The sequence below is a fragment of the Pinus tabuliformis genome, chromosome 4_1 (assembly GCF_031772625.1).
Source record: "Pinus tabuliformis cultivar Carrire ecotype Pingquan chromosome 4_1, CPIR1, whole genome shotgun sequence".
Taxonomy (NCBI): Eukaryota; Viridiplantae; Streptophyta; class Pinopsida; order Pinales; family Pinaceae; genus Pinus; species Pinus tabuliformis.
In genome coordinates, this window is record NC_142303.1 from 164,927,916 (window position 1) to 164,948,745 (window position 20,830).

Here is a 20,830-nt window from a genome sequence, read left to right on the forward strand (position 1 = left end):
AAGTCTGTCATTTAAAACTTCCTTTTAAGGCTAGACTTCACATGGTTGATAAGGTTGGGGTGACTACCGGTAAGGTTAAGATCATCAACATAAAGAACAAGAATGATAAGAGACTTTCCCACTTTCTTGGTGTAGACAGTATTGTCAGAATGACACCTAGAAAAGCCAAATTCTAAAAGAAAGCTATCCATTTTGGCATACCAAGCTCGAGGAGCTTTCTTGAGACCATAAAGGGATTTCTTAAGCCGACATACAAGGCTGGAGTCTATTTTTATGAAGCCAATGGGTTGTTCCATGTAGATTTCTTCATGCAAGTCCCCATGCAAGAAGGCAGATTTAACATCCATCTGATGGACTTCCCATTTGAACGAGGGAGCAAGGGAAAGAACAAGGTGGATAGAGTTCATTTTGGCAACAGGGGAGAAGGTTTCAGTGTAGTCAATGCCTTCAACCTTTGAAAAACCTTTAGCAACAAGACGAGCTTTATGTTTATGAACTTTCCCATCTGGTCCATACTTGGTTCTGTAAACCCACTTGCATCTAACAATTTTTCGTCCCTTTGGTAGAGGAACAAGATCCCATGTAGGAATTTACAGGGTAAGTTCCTCAGATAGAACACCAAAGGACACCGCTCACAACAAGATCTCATATCAATACACCAGTATTTTTGACGTGGTTAAAACCCTCAAAGAGGGAAACAGTCCACGGCCTGAGCCAACGCGGCCACTTCCGGCAATTTATTAATAAAAGAATGAAAATTTACATATGCTTCTCTCATGCACGGATTACCCTACAAATGACCCTCCATGCGCTTTAAATAGAAATCATGGACCAATCGGGTGTCAAGCCACGGATCACGTGTCGGTAATACCGAGGAGAGAATGAACCGTCGGATCACTGCATATCGTGACCATCGGATTGTAAGTTACAAAATGCACAACGGTAAAGAAACACACTTTACCTAACTCTATACCTAACTCTATACTAGACCAAGTTGTACTTAATTATTTTCTATGTGTCGGAATATCCTAACAATCTAAAGGGAAAACAGAGGCCCAATAGCCCTCCCATCGCAGCATGGCTTGCCCTAAACAAAAATCATTCATGGAGCACGCACAGCTAACCTAAAATAGAATCGATCAGGGAGCATAGAGAACACGACATATCCAAAACAAACAAAAGGATCGTGGATCATCTCTGGCATGAGAGGGCTCCTAGAGAGCGCAGCAATTGCCCAAAATATCTGAATGCAGTTATTCCTCTATCAGAAGAGGAAAAAGGTTGAGCCATTCTTTCCTAGAGAGTATCAAATCAGTTAAACAATGCATATTAGGCAGAGTAAGACTCCGAGCCTTCTAAAGAGCTCAAGAGCATTGTAAATAGGCTATAAATAGTTGTTAGTGAGATGTAATAGGGGTTCAACTTTTTGAGATTATTCCTCCTCTGTTCATTCAAGCTTTTCATCTTTATTCTAGCAATACAAGCTTCGTTTGCCATCATATGTTCAATAGCCTTTCTCTTTATTGTTATATGCTTGCACTTGAACAGTTTGTTCATGTTTCCTTTGTGTCTAAGGCCAGATAACTGTTATCTTATCTATGTTTTGATAACTTAGACTTGCAAGCTTCTTTGCTGCCTGTAGCTAACTATTCATATGTGATCATATATGCATCTACCAATATAGTTAGTATCCTCTTTTACTGCCTTTAGCTAGTCATTCATTTATGTTTATGTATGTAATTTGATGATACAGTCAGTATTCTCCATCTATCCTTTAAATCTACAAATTATTGAGCATTAGTGGTTTAAAGCCTTGTCTTGTTGAGGGTGTCCATGCATGCCTTGAGTGGGAATAGAGCTGAAATGGTCATCTGACTTGATCCAAACCATCATCCATTCAAATAGTTCAAAGAACAATATTGAATATTATATGTTACCAAGCATATTCGATCTGCAACCTAGGAGAGTTTCCTAGAGTGCTAACATAATTGGCGTTATTGCCGGGGAGAGGAAACTGAAGCACAGCTTCCCTGGGAATCGACACAGATCCATCTTTGATGATAGACAAAGTCTAGGCACAATTTTGGTTGTAATTATCTATCTGGCGACTCTACTGGAGGTTGAACCTCTTGGCGACTCCACTTCATAGTTATTGCTTAGTTTGTGAGGCGTACTCAGAGAAATCCTCAAAAGCTACAAGCTAACCCAGTACCTAACCCTAAAAAAATCATCAAAGAGAGAAAGGTATTGCAGAAAGGAGCATCAGGTTTAGGTAAACCTAAACAATCTTCTATATCTCTTCAAGAAAGGCTTGTAATAGAACAAATAAATGTTGAGAGTATAGCATCTAATACTAGCAGTGAAGAAAAACTCTCAGAAATTCATAAAGCTCCTTATTCTTTAGGTTCTCCTTTTGCTTTAAGCCCCAAGGAAACCTCACCTCCTATCCACCATACTCCTTTAGTCTTGTCAGTCACCCCTTAGCCCTCTATCATTCAGACTGCCAGTACTCTTTTAGCTACCACAACTATGGCAAGTCCACAAGCACCTACCAAAATGGAAAGAATCATAGCTGCTAGGTATGGGCCTCTAATACTTCCCACTAGGGAATATCAAAAATATAGGCCTAAATTCACTGGCACTGAAGGTGTTACTACTGAAGAACATCTTGAGTCATTCTATAGCTATGCTGATAATCTGGACATTAGTGAGGATGATGTGTGGATGAGAGTCTATATCAAAAGCCTAGGTGGAGAGGCTAGAAAATGTTTCAGAGAACTAACCCCTAGATCTATAGCAAATATTGAAGCTTTAGATGATGCATTTCTAAAGCATTAGGGGGATGAAAAGGACCTCCTCTACTACCACACTAAGTGGAAACTTAAAGAGAGAAAATGGTGAGTTGTTGTCTGATTTTAATAAGAGGTTTAACCGTATGTATAACAAGATACCAGTTGAAGTAAAACCCACTACTACCTCTGCTAAACTCACCTATGCCAGTGCTTTTGACTCTGACTTCTGCCTACTGTTGAGAGAGAGGTGATATGTTACTTTGGCTGACATGCAGGATGCAGCCTTGGAAGTGGAATCAAACATCATGGTTGCAGAGAAGCTCAAGGGAAATGTTGATAGATGAAGACAGAGGGGCGAGTCTTCATCATCCTCTAATCCTAAGATAGATAAAATGACCAAAATCATCAAGTCATTAGCCTCTGAAATCTCCAAATTAAAGGTTAAGTAGCACCCACGGAAAGGAAGATCGCCTAATACCTTTGCTCCTAAAAATCCAAATCCAAATCCATATAGAAGAGCTAATGAGCAGTTGCAGATTTTGCAAAGAAACAAAGATGCAAATGAAGACCAAAGGGTGAGGGCTCCTTTTCAAAATGCAGTCATGGAAGAAGAGCAGTTTGAAGAAGAGGATGAGATCCACTATCTAGAAGACAAAGGCAATGCTTCCTTTTTGACCTCAGCTGCCTATGAAAAGTCATTATGCAATGACAAGAATAGTGAAGAATGGGATGGTAAAGCTATTCTACAAACAGTAGATCAACAAAGATATAATTTGAGGTCAAAGATAAATAATTCCAAGGAAGTTCCTGTTCAAAGAGATGTTTTCCTTGTAGTATAGCAAGCTAATAAGAAAAAACAATTGGCAGTTGATCCCATCATCCTCAAAGCTCGAGCTCATGAGGTAAGAGGCCTTGACAAGTCTCCTTCTCCTTTCAGTTTTCAATCAGAAATTCAGAAGCTAAGAATACCTATGCCTCTGATTGAACTAGTGAAGAATGAGTCCTTCAAAAGATCCGTCCTTGAGGCCCTTGAGCCTAAGGCCATCCAAGCCTCCACTGACTATGTAAATCTGCAAGATGATAAGCCAACTATTATTCTCAGCCCAATGATTGAAAATTGTGAAGACATCTCCCCATCGTTCTATGTCTCCCTGACTATTCATGATAAAATCCTTCACAACTGCCTTCTGGACACTGGAGCAAGCCATCATCTAATTGCCAAGGCTGTCATGGATGAATTGGGTCTTGACATCACTAAGCCTTATCATGACCTGCTTTCTTTTGACTCTAGAAAAGTGAAATGTCTAGGATTAATTAAGGACCTAGCCATCACATTGTCTCAGCTGCCTATGAAAAGCATGATGATGGACATTGTGGTAGCAGATGTGCCTCCCAAGTTTGGCATGTTACTTTCCAGAGGTTGGATCAAGAGATTAGGTGGATCATTAGAAAATGATCTGTCTTATGCTATTTTCCCAGTTTTCGAAGGTGAGATCAAGAGATTATATAGAGAGGCGCAGTTGGTTTATATCATCAGCAATGAGAAGAATACCACTAATCATCCCATTTAAGCTGTAGAAACTGATTTTGGAACATGTATTCTTCATATTGAAGAATCTAAGTTGGCCTCCACGCAGCTCAAGAAACCAGTTTGCTAGATCGCAGCTAAAGAAAACCCACAGATCTAGGATATGTTTTTTGATGGGGATTGCTCTAAAGAAGCTACAGGGGCAGGTGTAGTCCTTGTGTTCCCAACACAGGAACACATTCATTTATGTTTCAAGTTGACCTTTCAGTTCACAAACAACATTGCAGAGTACGAAGCTTTGATTCTGGGCTTAAGCACTGCTAAAGAAATGGGTATCAAAGGCTTGAAAGTGTTTGGAGACGCAGATCTCATTATTCAGCAAGTAAATAAAACTTTCCAAGCTAAGCATCCAAGGCTGAAAGCATACAGAGATGAGGTATGGAGGCTCAAGGATTCTTTTAATGATTTCAGCATTTCTTATATTCCAAGAATGAAGAACCAGCTCGCTGACTCCCTTGTTGTCTCTGCGAGCATGTTTATTCCTCCTTGGCCTCCTAAATTGACATATGAAGTTCAGATAAAATACAGACCATCTCTACTTGACAATGTCAAATATTGGAGGGTTTTTGAACACCATGAGGAAATTAACAGGTTTTTGCAAGTCGCTGGGGAATTTTCTAAAATGTGCATCAATCAAGAAAACGAAACCATGGAAGGATGCGGCCAGTCCAAGCTGAAAAGTGAAATCGGCCAAAGAAGCATCGTCCAGCTACCCAATAATCACTTACCAAAAGCATTGGTGCCTCTAGGGAGGCTTTTCAATCATAATGATGTGCCCTATAATGCGGCCAAAACATAGAATGAGTTTGTTGTTTGTAAACACAATATAGGTAGCCCAGCCTGTCCAAAAAACATAAATTTGTCCATGCATTTATCCTCTGCACAGAATTCTAACTATTGCACCCTCATGAAGTAATTCGCTGACATTTTTTCCTGGGAATACAATGATATTAAAACCTATGATGCAGACATCATTCAACATAAGATCTCGCTAGAAAAGAACACCATCCCTTTTAAGCAAAAATTAAGACCTATCAGCCCTCTCTTATTGCCTTTGATTGAGAAATAAATCAAGAAGTTTTTGGCTGCCAAAATCATAGTTCCCCTAAGGTATTCAAAGTGGATAGCCAACCTTGTGGTGGTAAGAAAGAAAAATGGAGAAATCAGGGTTTGTGTTGACTTCAAAAATCTGAACAAGTGCTCTAAAAAAGATAACTATCCCTTGCCCAAGATGGAACACTTGTCACAAAGAGTTTCAGGGGCCTAAGTTATGTATTTCTTAGATGGATTTTCAGGTTAGAATCAGATAGTTGTACATCCTGAAGATCAGGAAAAGACCACCTTCACTACTCCTTGGGGCACTTTCATGTACTCCAAGATGCCTTTCAGACTGATGAATGCTAGGGCTACCTTTCAGAGGGCCATGGACATAGCCTTTGTGGGAGAGAAGGACAAGTTTGTCCTTATTTATATTGATGACATAACAGTCTTCTCCAGCATCCACAAAGACCATTTACAGAATTTAAGGAAGGTCTTCCTAAAGTGCAGAAATTTTGGAATCTTAGTAAAACCGAAGAAGTCACAGTTTGCTCTAGAAGAAGGCAAACTTATGGGACAAATTATTTCTGTTGAAGGTGTGAAGATTGATCTAGCAAGGGTTCAAGCCATTCAGACATTGTCCATCCCAAGGTCAAAAAGGGACATTCAATCCTTCCTAGGTAAGATTAACTTTGTAAGGAGGTTCATTCCAAACTTTTCAGAGCTTGTAAAGCACATCACTTATGTGCTAAAAAAAGGAGCAGAAATAAAATGGACAGATGCTTCAAGAAGCTCTTTTGAGGCCATCAAGCAAGCTATCATGGAAGCTCCCACTCTAATCAGCCCAGATTACACTAAGAATTTCTGTATCTTCTCTTTTGCCTCTTATGATACACTTTCCGCAGTTCTGTTGCAGAAAAATGATGAAGGCATAGAGCTCCCCGTGGCCTTTTTTAGCAAAAATCTAAGGGATGTTGAATCAAGGTATGACCTTATTGAAAAACAAGCTTATGCTCTTATAAAGTCTTTAAAGGCATTCATAATTCATATTCTTCATTCCAAAGTAGTTGCATATGTACCTTCAACTTCAGTAAAAGATGTCTTAACACAGCCAGACATTGATGGGAAGAGAGCTAAAAGGATTGCAAAATTCATAGAATTTAACATAGAGGTGAAGCCCACTAAGCTTGTCAAAGGCCAGGGTTTGGCTAAACTTATGGCTAAAGAAAATTGCAGCTTGTTAGATATAAATTCCATAGGTCTAAATTTAGATTATGAGCAGGCAGAGGGAGCAGCGAAAGAGCAAGAGTGGAATCAGTCTTTGGTAGAAAATATAGCCACATGTGAATGGTATTACAACATAGTTCATTTTTTGCAAAAGCTAGAAGTCCACCTAGGGCTTAGCTCAATTCAAGCTCGTGCCGTTAAACATAGATCAGCCAAATTCTATATTGATAAAAATATTCTTTATTGGAAAGACCCATCAGGAATCCTCTTGAGGTGTTTAGATAAAGAACAATCTGTGGAAGTCATGCATCAGTTCCATTCTAGCATCTGTGGAGGGCATCATTATTGGAAAACCACAGCTCACAAAATCTTGAGGGTTGGATATTATTGGCCTACTTTGTTTTCTGATGTGTTTTCTTTTGTAAAAGCTTGTGACAAGTGTCAGAGGGTTGCAGGCAGACAACAGCTAAAATCTATGCCCTTAAAGCTAATACATGTCAATGGTCCCTTCAAACAATAGGGCTTGGACTTTATAGGTGAGATCAACCCACATTCCAGTGGCCAACACAAATGGATCTTAGTAGCTACTGATTATTTTACCAAGTGGATTAAGGCTATACCCACTAAGAATGCCAATCATCAAGTTGTCATATAGTTCTTGAATGAGAATATTTTCAGTAGATTTGGTTTCCCAACCAAACTAGTCATAGATAATGCAGCAGCTTTCAAGGAAAAATAATTGATGGACATGACTGAATCCATGGGCATTCAAGTGGTGCATTCTACCTCATATTATCCTCAAGGCAATGGCCTGGCAGAATCATCTAACAAAAGCCTGGTAAGGGTAATCAAAAAGCTGTTAGAGGACAACAAAAAGAGTTGGGATTCCAAGCTGAGGTTTGCACTATGGGCTGACCAAGTTACCATAAAAAAATCCATAGGGAATTCTCCATTTAAACTGGTTTATGGTGCTGATGCTATTTTCCCCATCCATCTGATTCTCCCTGTGGCTAAGTTCTTGCAAGAAGAACAAGATGAAGAAAATGACATGGTAAGAAGAATGAATAGGCTGGTTGAACTACATCAGATCAGAGAGCAGCTGGTTGAGAAGTCAAAGGCTCATCAGAAGAAAATCAAAGAAACCTTTGACAAGAAAGAAAAAGTGGACAATTTCCAAGTTGGTGATTGGGTGCTTAAATGGGATGCATTTAAGGAAAAGAGAGGAAATCATGGCAAGTTTGACTCCTTATGGACCGGTCCTTTTTTCATCGCTCAAGCTCAGCAGAATAATACATTCATTCTACACAGTCTGGAAGGAGGAGATACTTTTGGTAGCCCAGTAAATGGGCAGTTATTGAAACTTTATTTCATTTAAGGCTTTAAAGCCTTGTCATTCTAAATATGTTTTTACAGTTTTTATTTAATTACAAAATAGACTCCATGCCCAATGGAACACTAGAAGGAAGATTTAATTTTTGTTTTACAAGAAAGGCATTGATCTGAGATCCTTGAAACCTCATAGGGAGGATTTCATCCCCAGAAGGAGCCAATGTTAGCCTTGCTGGCAAAAGGCCCACAAATGGATCCATTAATGCACTTGACATTTTCAATTTTGGCTCAAAGATCATCTAATGATCAAAATCGATGCAAGAGGAAAGCCCTTGGAAGGGCAGAAATGCACTATCGGGAGGCTCAAAACACTCTAAAACCATGAAAAAGCATTACCACAGGCTTAAACTGGGCATTGCACAGCTTTCGTTAGATCTAGTCAATCAATGGCCTAGATCTAAGCAGAAAATCACATATCAGCCGGGCAAAGGGGACAGACTAAAGGAAGGCACATGACACCACCGATCAGCAATCGCCGATGATTGGATAGGCGGATTGCATCGGCGGGGAACATATGCGGTGATATATATCTATATATCTATATATATATATATATATATATATATATATATATTTGTGTGTTTGTGTGTGTGTGTGTGGCTCGGGCATTGAGCGATCAGCGATTGCGATGGGGTCGCATCGCTGTATCGCATCGGCCCTATACCATAAAGTTGGGCCTATGCACAGGTGTAAGTGCGATGCGATAACCGGAATCGATGACATTACAGTGGGGATTTCATACATTTTGAGATCCGCACCTAGGCCATTTTCAATGTATTTGGTATATTTTCGTTATATAAACGAAAATACAAAGGGAGCCTTGGCAGCACTGGTAGCGATAAAGCCTGGACCCGAAAGGGTTCGGGAATGATATTATGTAATGTTTCGAGTCCGGGAAGTGATATATAAAATATTTGAGTACTACAAACGACAAGTTTCCTGTTTTTTTAGTGTTTTAAGCCTATTTTAAAATACAAAGGAAAAGTCAAAACAGGCAGGATTTCGGGCGAGCCGTGGGTGGTAAGTGGTTTAGGCCGAGCTCTACCTGATGCCATACAGCTACTGCCATGTGTCTAAGACAAGGAGAGAGAAAACCACCCTCATTGGGCGGTTAACTCCAGTATGAAAAAAGTGCCCTAGATGAATCACCACCGTTGGATCTATGACTCCTAGATCAACGGTGGAGATGTGCTATCACTCCAATGGTGGACCTGAGAGCAAAATGAGCCATATCTAATAATTTTTAGGTTTGAAAAGGATAGATATGGGCGGGATTTTCACAAGATTGCTGTGTTTTTCTGAGTTTAGCAGAAAATAATCATTCTAAAATATCTAAAGGGAAAACAGAGGCTCGATAGCCCTCCCATCGCAACATGGCTCACCCTAAACAAAAAGTAGTCATGGAGCATGCACAGCTAGCCCGAAATAGAATCAATCAGGGAGCATAGAGAGCATGACACATCCAGAACAAACAAAAGGATCATGAAGCAACTCTGGCATGAGAGAGCTCCCAGACAACGCAACAACTGCCCAAAATATCTTAATGCGGTTATTCCTCTGTCAGAAGAGGAAAACCGTCGAGCCATGCTTGCCTAGAGCGTATCAAATCAGTTAAATAATGCATATCAGGCAGAGTGAGACTTCGAGCCTTCTAAAGAGCTCAGGAGCATTGTAAACATGCTATAAATAGTTGTTAGTGATATGTAATAGGGGTCAACTTTTTGAGATTACTCCTCCTCTGTTCATTCAAGATTTTCATATTTATTCTAGCAATACAAGCTTCATTTGCCATCATATGTTCAACATCCATTCTCTTTACTGTTCTATGCTTGCACTTGAACAGTTTGTTCATGTTTCGTTTGTGTCTAAGGCCAGATAAATGTTATATTATCTATGCTTTGATAACTTAGACTTGCAAGCTTCGTTTCTACCTATAACTAACTATTCATATGTGGTCATATATGCATCTAATAGTACGGTCGATATCCTCTTTTACTACATGTATCTATTCATTCATTTATGTTTATGTATGTAATCTGCTGATACATTTAGTATTCTCCATCTATCCTTTAAATCTACAAATTATTGAGCATTAGTGGTTTAAAGCTTTATGTTGTTGAGGGTGTTCATGCATGCCTTGAGAAGGAATAGAGCTGAAATGGTTATCTGACTTGAGCCAAACCATCATCCATTCAAATAGTTCAGAGAACAATATTGAAGATTATATGTTACAAGGCATCTCTAATCTGCAACCTAGGAGAGTTTCTTGGAGTGCTAATAGGTACCTGGTGAGTCAATCTCACCAAGTTTCTTTGAACTGCATATAGGACCCTCAGTTGTTGCCTCTTCGACACCTCTTCTGCGACGCCTGTGCCTCAGGAATCCATCTAGTCTCACTGGACCCATGTCTGGAACATGATAATTTTGTCAGTATTTTGTCCCATCAAAAATATTTCTAAGTTCATTTCACATTTAAAAAAGAAAAAAAATCTTAAAAATTGAAAAAAACTTAAAATATTGTTACCTATGTCTCCCCATGCTGCGTTTGGTGGCAACACCACATCTGGATCTCCTGGGAAATCCATGCTAGCATACGGGTAGTTGTCGATTGCGATGATCTGTTGGTCCCACCAGGAGAAAAGCTCATCATCGAAAGTCATCCTCGGTACGTCCCCGCCTCCAAGGTGTTTCATCAAGTCAGCCCATCTACCCATCCGTGGATCTCACGAGATGCTGATAGAGACAAATACCTTGGGACGTAGCCCAGGTACCTTTTCGAAGAAAAAGGAGCATAAAATAGTCCCATATCCAAAGTTCTTTGTCTGACCATTTTGAATGGAGGTCAGCTGGCTCTTCATGTTGGTTAGAAGAGGTGTGCACTAGTCAAAAACCGTGGTTAGGAATTCCACTGCCAGGCTCATGGACACTCATGAAGCCTGATGTAGTGAAACTAATCTATTTACCCTCGCAATGGTAAACAGCAGAATCCTCAAAGATAAATTATCCACGTGTTTGATTGGAATCTGACTTCCAATCTTTTTCGGATGCCTAGGATAGTATATGTTTACATAGTCTTCTACAGAAAGACTACTCCTTGTCTTGCCGGTCGAATGCACAACCTCCCCTCTTCAGGGGAGACCTGTAATAAAGTAGATGTCTTCCACCTCAATCCTAATAGGCATCTGATCTATCATTAAGGCATCATCCTCTACACTCCAGTAGTGGATCAGTAATTCTAGCAGGTGTGTGTTGGCTTTCATGTTTGGCATTTTGAAGAATTTCAACAAGTTGCACCCTCTCAATGCATCTAGTGCATTTTGGTTGTTCATTACCTCATTTTCAATTGTGGTATGCTCTCTCTCTCCATGTGATGGTCACCCTGAAAAAAATAAATAAATAAATAAATAAATTTCAACCATTAGATTTTGTGTTTGAATTTCAACTCGCGTACACGCGGGTTCCCTTTACACACAGTTACATGTAGGGCCATCGTATACATGGGTTGGTCACAGCCAACCAGCATGTACGTAGAGTTGGATTTTTTTACATGAATTCCCATGGTCAAATCTTAATTAAAACTTCTAAAAACAATCATAAAACATTGCAAGCAAATTTTGAGGGTTACCTGGTAACTTTGGCACGATTTGAATGGTCAAATTATTCAGAGGCATGTTTGTTCCTTTTTGATCCACAAATTTTTTCCAAATAGAAATGAAAAATTTGTGAGTCTAAAAATCAATATATACCTTTGAAATTTAAAAAAAAAAATTAAAAACTTGATTTTTCGTCTCATGAATTTTTTGACTTGTGGGCTTGGATGGTCGAGAATGGGTTATTGTTTCAGGATATTTTGGATACTTCTTCGAGATCCCATTTTGGTCCCATGACCACTGACCCGCCATGGCAGGTATCGTTCACTCACTAGCATATAGGTTAGGGAAACCATTTTTTCCATTGCATCTTGCATACTAGCTTTTGTTCAGTGATACATTAGCCATAGGGTCGACCCCATCGTGTCTTGGTTAGCAAACCATGTTCACTCACCGATTTTTAAATCATGATGCGATGGTAGAGCCATCCTTTACATGGGCATCGTAGTTAGAACCTCACTGACATTTTTTGCCCATGTTGTTATATTGAGTATGTTTGAGAGTCCTCTTTTCCCTGAGATGAAAGCGTGTAAACGCGGGTTAGTTAATACCCAACCCATGTATATGTGTTAAAACACTTAAAAAAATAAATTTCCTTAATTGTGGGCAGAGTTCACGAGTTTTACCTATTGTTTACCTCCTAATGCCCATGGCCCAACTGTTTCCCAACTAAAAAACTAATTGGGAGAACTATAAATAGACTTCTATGGGAAGGCCTTAAGGAGGAAAAGAGATAGAATTATTATACTGAGATTATCCCTGACTGAGTCTGAAGTATCCCTGTGCTTCAAGCACTTCCCTAAGTTTTAGGAAACCCTTGTTTCCTTGAGTGTTGATATTCTCCCACTTGCTTGAGATATCATGGTATTGGTTATGGAAGGAGGCTATTGAAGTCTAGGACTGGACGGATCTAGAGGACGGTTCCACTTGGAGCCAGAAGAAGAAGACTCAAGTGAATTCTCTCCATGTTAGTTATAGCTTTCTACAATAAAAAGAAGCATTGTCTTGTTCTTGCGATTGACTTTGTTTATGCATCAGATACTGTTGTAATTCATGTATGAATGTTATTTTGATCTATAACTAATCATTTGTTTAAATGATATAAAGTTGATTTCATTAAAATGCTTTATCTATATGGTGCTATGTATGTTCGAATTGGTTGATTTGCAGATTCAAAGATCATCAGGAGTTGTATGACTGTTTCTTACTGTAGTTTTCTCTTGCTTTGTTGGGGTTCCAACCCAAAGCCCTAGGGTACTTGTTCCTGTAACACATACCAGATAATCGGAAATATTTGAGTAACCCACAATTCCTTAGGGCCTGTTATAGACATATTTGGGCACATCAACCCCAAACTTATATGTCAATAAACTAGGGATCATCAACCCCTAAAATATTTTTTTCATGCCCTAAAGGAACATAGTCATCTAAAATATCATTCCCCAAAAGTTCCACCTGAGAAACCATCCAAAAATGGTCTAAATTAAACCATATTGACTGCTCCATTGGAAAAGTGTGATGCATACTGAGTGGTACATTTCCAGGGTGCGTTGCATACTAATTAGGCATTCTATAGGGTGCGATGGGCGAGGATGGACAAATATCCGAGACAATTTGCTAGGTGATTGCTCATGGAATCTTCTAGAAACTTCTCTTGTGCCACTTGCCTCTCTGAACTCGCCCTACGATGAATAACGGATCTAAAAAATCTCCAAGTGGAACCAATTGTAACAAGTGGAATGACACTAATCAAATCCCATGGATGACTCACACCCCTTGTACACATCTATAAATGTATCTCCAATTCAAGAGATCCAGAGGCTAGAATATTGTGAATTGCAAGGAAGGGCTAATAGTTTGTAATTGAGGAAGGAGCATTGTATTCTTGGTGTGATCTTGCTATTTCATGAGTTGAAGAAGGATTGAAGATGGGAGGATGATGCTGGATCAGACAATTGGGTTGTAATTCTCCCTTCTATTAATAAAGTTCCGTAAGTTTTCTTCCATATGATTGTGCAATTGTGAATGTTATCATTTGTGAATGATGTCATTTGTTCATTATATATATGATTCTGTGATGTTTATGTTGTAATAGATCACAATGCTTTGACGGTTCTTTGTTGATGTACTTGTGCAGGTACTCTCCAAGCGTGTTAAGTACGGGGAGGAGTTGCAGGATCTGTCAAAGGGGAGAGAGAGCAAGCAAGGGATTAAGCGGAAGTTCCAGGTTGGTTCCATTATCTTTCTCTTATCTGTTACACATAGAAGAAATCGTTGAATAGATTTAAACTATTGTTTCTAGGGTAGCTGCCAAACCTAGAGGGATAGCATTCTTTAGGAATACTAGTTTTCCTAGAAACAAATTGGCGACTCCACTGGGTAGAGAACCAATGTTTGTTTGTTGTTATTGTTTGTTTTATAAACTATAGACAGAGCCTGAAGTCAACCAGGTAGCCTTCGAACTGCTCTTGCTCTGCAATTCATAGTAGATGAATGTTGCTTCAGTCAATCTCTAGTTTAGTTTATGAATTAAACATTTAACTTACAAGCACATCTAGATGCCCTTTTGGTAGCTCAGTAACCTCTCAAGACATTCCTCTATACTTTTTTCTTTACTATTCATCAAAGCCCAGCTTAACTCACTGAAAACAGCTGCACATCTAAGCCAAAACCCATTTCAATTGCGCTCCTTGGACCATCACATTGTCTTCCACTGTAAATCACTATGCATCGCACCTCCCAAGTGTAGTAAGTGTGATGCATCTCTGTTTCTGTGAAGCCCAGGTGCGATGACTGACTGAACTCTTTTTCCATTCTAGAAATTGAGGGTTTATTGACCTTGTTTTTAGTTTTGTTTAATTGTTTTGCTGCACATGAACAGTGCCCCCTTACTGAAGCCTACTTGCCTCACATAGATCAGCCTCAATTACATTAGAATTAGTGAATGTTTTTTTGTGTTTATGTTCATAATTTACAATCCCTTGTGGAAAATTTGTTTAAATCGATTTGTTGCTTTGATACAAAAGTGTTGTAATTGTCGTTTTGTGTCGAAAAGAGAAGTGTCGTGGATTCTTCCTTCCCTTGATAATCGATTGAACTTTTCTTCATGTCTTTGGTTTGATTTTTTTATATTCAAAGTGTCAAAATCATTTTTTATTCAAAATTGAAAAGTATTATTGAGTCTTCCTTTCTCTTTTGAATAAGAAATTGTCGAAAATGTCATTTTGAGTAACATATTTCAGATCTTTGCTGCATTTAGTTTTCCTTTTTGGCATTTTTGACATTAAGGAGAATGAAAAAAATATGAGCATTTTCATTTAGCAGTTGTAGATTTGTGTGCGAAAATATGATTTAGGGAAATGCAGTAGGGTGTGCTCTTTTCTCTTTTCTTTTTGCACTATTATTTTCTTTCCCTAGTAGCTAGGATTTTCATTGCTCAAAATAAACAAAGATTGTTTATCATTGTAGATTACATTCTAGGAATTTCAAATCATCATCATGCGGCGAACCACTGAAAGGAAAACTCTAAACAAGATCAACCTTAAAATAAATTTCAATGAACCTAACAACGCTTTGGAACTTAACGCAACATATCTAGAGGTCTAGGCTAGAGACGTGTTCCAGCGTCATTAAAACTAGTGGCTATCATTTTCATTGAAGGTTGGGTGATTCCTCCTCCTTGATACGACAAGTGCTAGCATGGACTTGTGCTCCCTGTACCGTCACGTATATATTCGGAGACCACAATAGGCTTATATCCTTTATCCATAGGAAGCTGAGTCTATCGCCTTATTGATCACAATGCACTGAACGCAACATTCGGGAAGATTGACTGTTGTACATAAGTTCTTGGTAATTTCTCTTTAACTTATCACCAAGGTGTGTATTTCAGTTTTGCAATTGGTTTGGTAATCCCTCCGTCTAGATTTTCTAGAGTAGTCACTTTCGTTCATTTTTTACTGTTTAAAAGAAAAGGTCCATATGAGCACTTTTCCTTTCGGGCTCATTAAAAATCGAAGGAGACTAGAGTCATCTTTAGCTTTTTCTCGACTCTTAAAAACTAAAAAATAAAAGTTGTGTCAAAGAGTCATTAAAATTAAATGAATTTGGAATAATATCATTTTCCCCTTAATTGTGAGTTGATCAAGTAATCCGCAATCGTGGAAGAAAGTCAATCAAAACCCCGTCGTTCTCAGAGACTAGCGAGTCAACCATATTTGACTCCGGAAGCGAATCCAATCCAGACAAAGTGGTCCCATTTAACTGAGTCCAATTCATCTGGTTTATTTGGAACCTTTTTTTCAACATCGTCAGAGACTATAGTTAATCCAATTATTTTTGGTACATCTGCCTTAAGAGAAGAAGTTCCGCAGTTACAAGAGGACATTAGAACTAATCCTACTGTAATAGTAGACACTTCTGTACCTAAAACAACTCCATCTAGAGTTGATCCAGAACCCCTCTCAGTTCAAACTGAGGCTACATTTGAACCAGTAGTTGTTCAAGAACCTCCCTTTGAGACTGAAGTTCATTTACTTGAACATCTGGAAGTTGAGTTTCAGTATTCAAAAGGTGTCACCCCTCCAGTATCTATCACTGCAGAAGCTATACCTTCTTCAGCCCCTAAAATCTTTTATGGACCTAACGGTCTACCTCTTCCACTTGGTCTAATTGCTATAGAGGAGATAGTAGAGGATCCCCCATCTAGTACCCCGTTTCATTTTGGAACTGGGATTCATTTGTATCCTTCTACTCCTGAGTTTGGTTCTTTTAATCCTCCTTCATCACAAGTTCCTGTCGAATCGCTAGGAAATCTTTTGGATAGACTAAACATGTCTGAGCAACCATCAACATCTAGGAATGTGTCATCTGATGTAGCTGTGGTGGAACCTCCTGCTGCTATTCCTACAATGTTTGCTAGTATGCCATCTATTCTAGCTGGTTATCAATCACTCGTTGGGGTCCACTCAGGGGCTGCTTCGGCACCATGGTCTGCTCCCATTTATTCATCCAAAATCCGATCTAGTATTTCTTATGTAGAAACTCAACAATCTGATCTTGCATGCCAGTATCAATTTGGGCAAGCCAGTCTTCAAAGGCCGATATATCCTTTAAACACTGGATTGCCGCCATATGGAGAGAAGTATGCTTTTTCATTGTTTCCTCCTACAGAACAACTATATGGTAGTTTCCAACAGTATTTAGGTCAAACTGGAATTACATCTAGTGGTTGGATACCAATACCACCAGAACAACCAAGGGTTGTATATCCAATGCAACCAATCCAACCTATGTCGAATATTCCCACTACACCTGCTATTATGACTATGTCGCAAACACAAGCACAGCCTGTTGTGTCTCAACCTCCACCTACTCCTTCTTCCTCACAACCTCAAGTTTCAGGGCAGAAGACTCAAGTCTCTCAGGTTTGATACAACAGCCACTTGTCTCTACGGCTCAACGGCAACCTCAGGTTAGTGCCTCTTTATCTGGAATGACTCAGACACCAATAGGTATGGTCAATCCGCATCTTGATCAATCTTCCAGTATTGGGCAATGGCAAATGGTCCAACAACCATGGCGGCCATAATACCAACAACCGCAATTCCAACAAACCCAACCTTAGTTTGGGCTTGGTTTACAAGCTCAGACTGGATTTGGTCAATATCAAGCCTACCAAGGACCTGAGCAACAAGGCTTTGTAGGTTATGGACAGCCGCATTTTCAAAATGACTATCAACAACCACACTATACTGGTTATGTCGAATAACCTTATCAAAGTTACCAGCATCATATACATTATGCTGGTATGCAAAGACCTACTGCTCAAGTGATTCCATGTTATGAAACCAGCTCAAGAAAAGATAGAAAAGAAAGATCAGCATCTTAGAATTCAGCCTCTTCGAGGGGGTAACCTCCTTTACATTACATAAATGAACAATTATTGGATGATACAAATGAAAAGACCTCCTTTCTATATATAGGAGTCTAAGGGGTCATAACATAATCAGAGCCGACATAACAATAATAATGTAAGGGCACAATAATAAAAATAGTGGGCTTCTATGTGGCACAATAGTAACAATATGGGCACTACATGGGTACATCAATATAATAAGTGGGTTATACTAATAACATTAAGGGGTTACACTAGTAGTATAGGGGCCTAACATGCCCCTCTCCTTCAAAAAGCGTTGTCCTCAACGCTTGAGTAGTTCTTGATGCTTCTGTATAAAATTCTTGTCCTCCCATGTGGAATATTCAGCGGGTAAGTTCTTCCACTTGATGAGATACTCTGAAATTGATTGATTTCGTAGTTGTCGGGTTCTTGTTTCTGTGACTGCTTCAGGTTCCAATATGATTTTTCCTTCCTCTTTAATTTCTGGCAATATTGTTTGAATTGGGATCTTTTGCAACTTTTGAATAAGTGGCCATACTTCTTCGTCCTTCTTCCATTCATACCTTGCTTCGTTTATCCAATCTGGTTGGATAATATAAATAGCACAAAACAATGCTTCCACATCCTCATCCTTGAAGAGTCTTCCCATTCGGTAAGGTCGCCATTTTTTCAGTGTCTGTTGTTTCGTTTGATTTTGCACCGAAGTGGCGTTATCCTTTAAAAGTTGGAGAACTTGTTGTTGATGCTCGATGTGATCTTTCACTGCTTGAACCTTTTTCTTCTTGATATGTCCTTCTATCTCTAGAGTTTGAGGAGTGGTAATTTCTTCCAATCCTTTACAAGATATGGTCAGATTCATTTCTTGATGCTCGATGTGATCTTTCACTTCTTGAACATTTTTCTTCTTTATATGTCCTTCTATCTTGATAGTTTGAGGAGTGGTAATTTCGAACAATGAATTACAAGATATGGTTGGATTCATTTCTTCTTTCTCGATGTGATCTTTCACTTCTTGCACCTTTTTGTTCTTGATATGTCCTTCTATCTTGAGAGTTTGAGGAGTGGTAATTCTTGCCAATGCTTTACAAGATATGGTCTGATTCATTTCTTCTTTCTCTGGGGTGGGGTCCTGGCGTATATCTTCTTCTTTTGTTGTTTCTTGATCCTTTTCTTCCTCCTCTTCATATTCTATGTAAAATAATTTCTTCTCAACACACTTATGACCTTTAGTGCATTTTCTATCACAATTGTAACAAAGCCCTTTTTCTCTTTTTTCTTGCAATTGTTGTGGTGTAACCCTTGTAGGTTGTGGAAGGCTAGGAGAAACAACACTTCCATCTTTATAGTTGTGACGGGTACACTTCCTGGTTTCCATAATTTTTCTTTCCACTATGTCACAAAGCCCTTTTACTCTTTCCAATTGTTGTGGTGTTGCTCTAAAGAAGGTGTTGCTCTTTGTATCCTCATAATGTGCTATCATTTCCTCCGTGAAAATTGACCACGTAACAAGTTGTTTACGAGAACAAAGCCCTTTGTACCATAAAAATTGATCTGGTTCTAAATATGAAGATGAAATACATACCTTTTGTAATATTTGTTCACCATGTATATCAAAATATTGCTCCATCTGAAATATCCAATTTACCGGATCCTTGCCATCAAACTTCCTCATCTTGCTTTTTCTTGATTTTAGGAGCTCTACCTTGAAACGACTGTAACTCTGTACTTTCGGATCTTTAAGTTCTGAAATTTTGACCTATAGTATCCCTCTGTGTCCTCTTTCTAATGCCACCAGTCTGATCCAAATTGGATTCTCCAAGAAAGAGTTATGCACAATCCCCCAAGATGACCTGATTATAGACTAGTTTAGTAGAGTGAACTTGTATGACGTGCCACGAGTCACTGTTTTAACCTTTGGGTCTGAAAAATGCATACAAGAAACTACAGTCTATCCTCTTTCTGTACCTTCTTACTAAATTTTAATCTGATCCCCAGAGAGAACGTTATGACGATTTTCCCCAGGTCACCTGTTTTGAATGTAATTCAGGAGTCTGGAAAAAGACCAACTTCCTCAGATCATATCTCCGCAAATATCGCGTGAAAAGCTCTTAAATTCGGACCCAAGGTTCAGCGCAATTTCTTCTCAAATGGGTTTTTTTTACGACTTCTGAAACGTCACAAAAAAACATTTATAGCGAAAATTCCACGATGACCTGTTTGGAGTAGCGAAACCCTAGAATCCAAAGCTCTGATACCAAATGTTATGAAACCAGCTCAAGAAAAGATAGAAAAGAAAGATCAGTGCCTTAGAATTCAGCCTCTTCGAGGGGGCAACCTCCTTTACATTACATAAATGAACAATTATTGGATGATACAAATGAAAAGACCTCCTTTCTATATATAGGAGTCTAAGGGGTCATAACATAATCAGAGCCGACATAACAATAATAATGTAAGAGCAGAATAATAACAATAGTGGGCTTCTATGTGGCACAATAGTAACAATATGGGCACTACATGGGTACATCAATATAATAAGTGGGTTATACTAATAACAATAAGGGGTTACACTTGTAGTATAGGGGCCTAACATTCCATCTTATCATGGGTATGCTCCTTCTAACTTGAATCAGCAGTTGCCTTTTGTAGCAACTCTAGAATTACCAGATTTGAATCGGCTGACGAATGATCCAATTGCATACGCCCCTTGGTGGCCAGCGATTCCTCATAAACTTCCCTCTGATATTCCTAAATTCAATGGAAATCTAGGTGAAGATCCATCGAATCACGTAATGACTTTTCATTTGTGGTGCTCATCTAACACCCTGAATGATGATTTGATTAGGCTTTGCCTTTTTCAGAGAACGCTTACTGGTCCAGTAGTGAAATGGTATATCGAATTGTCTAGAGCTTCATTTGATAACTTCACCTTCCCTGCCACTACTTTTCTAACCCACTTTCAGTTACCCATTAAGTACGAAATAGGAACAGAACTCCTTACCAATTTTAAACAAACAACATCCACTCACATATCTGATCATATTCATGAGTGGCGGCATTGTCATCAAATGGTAAAGACGTATGTTCCTGATCAGCTATTATCTGAGTGGTTTATTAAGTTCTTATTGCCATATCTCACTGAGGACGTAGCGAAAGGAGGAGTCCTCACTGAAGAGAAAGTCATTGCTCGTGCCCAATATTTAGATTTTGATCTATACTCAATCTGGCACACTCTATGAAAAAATTC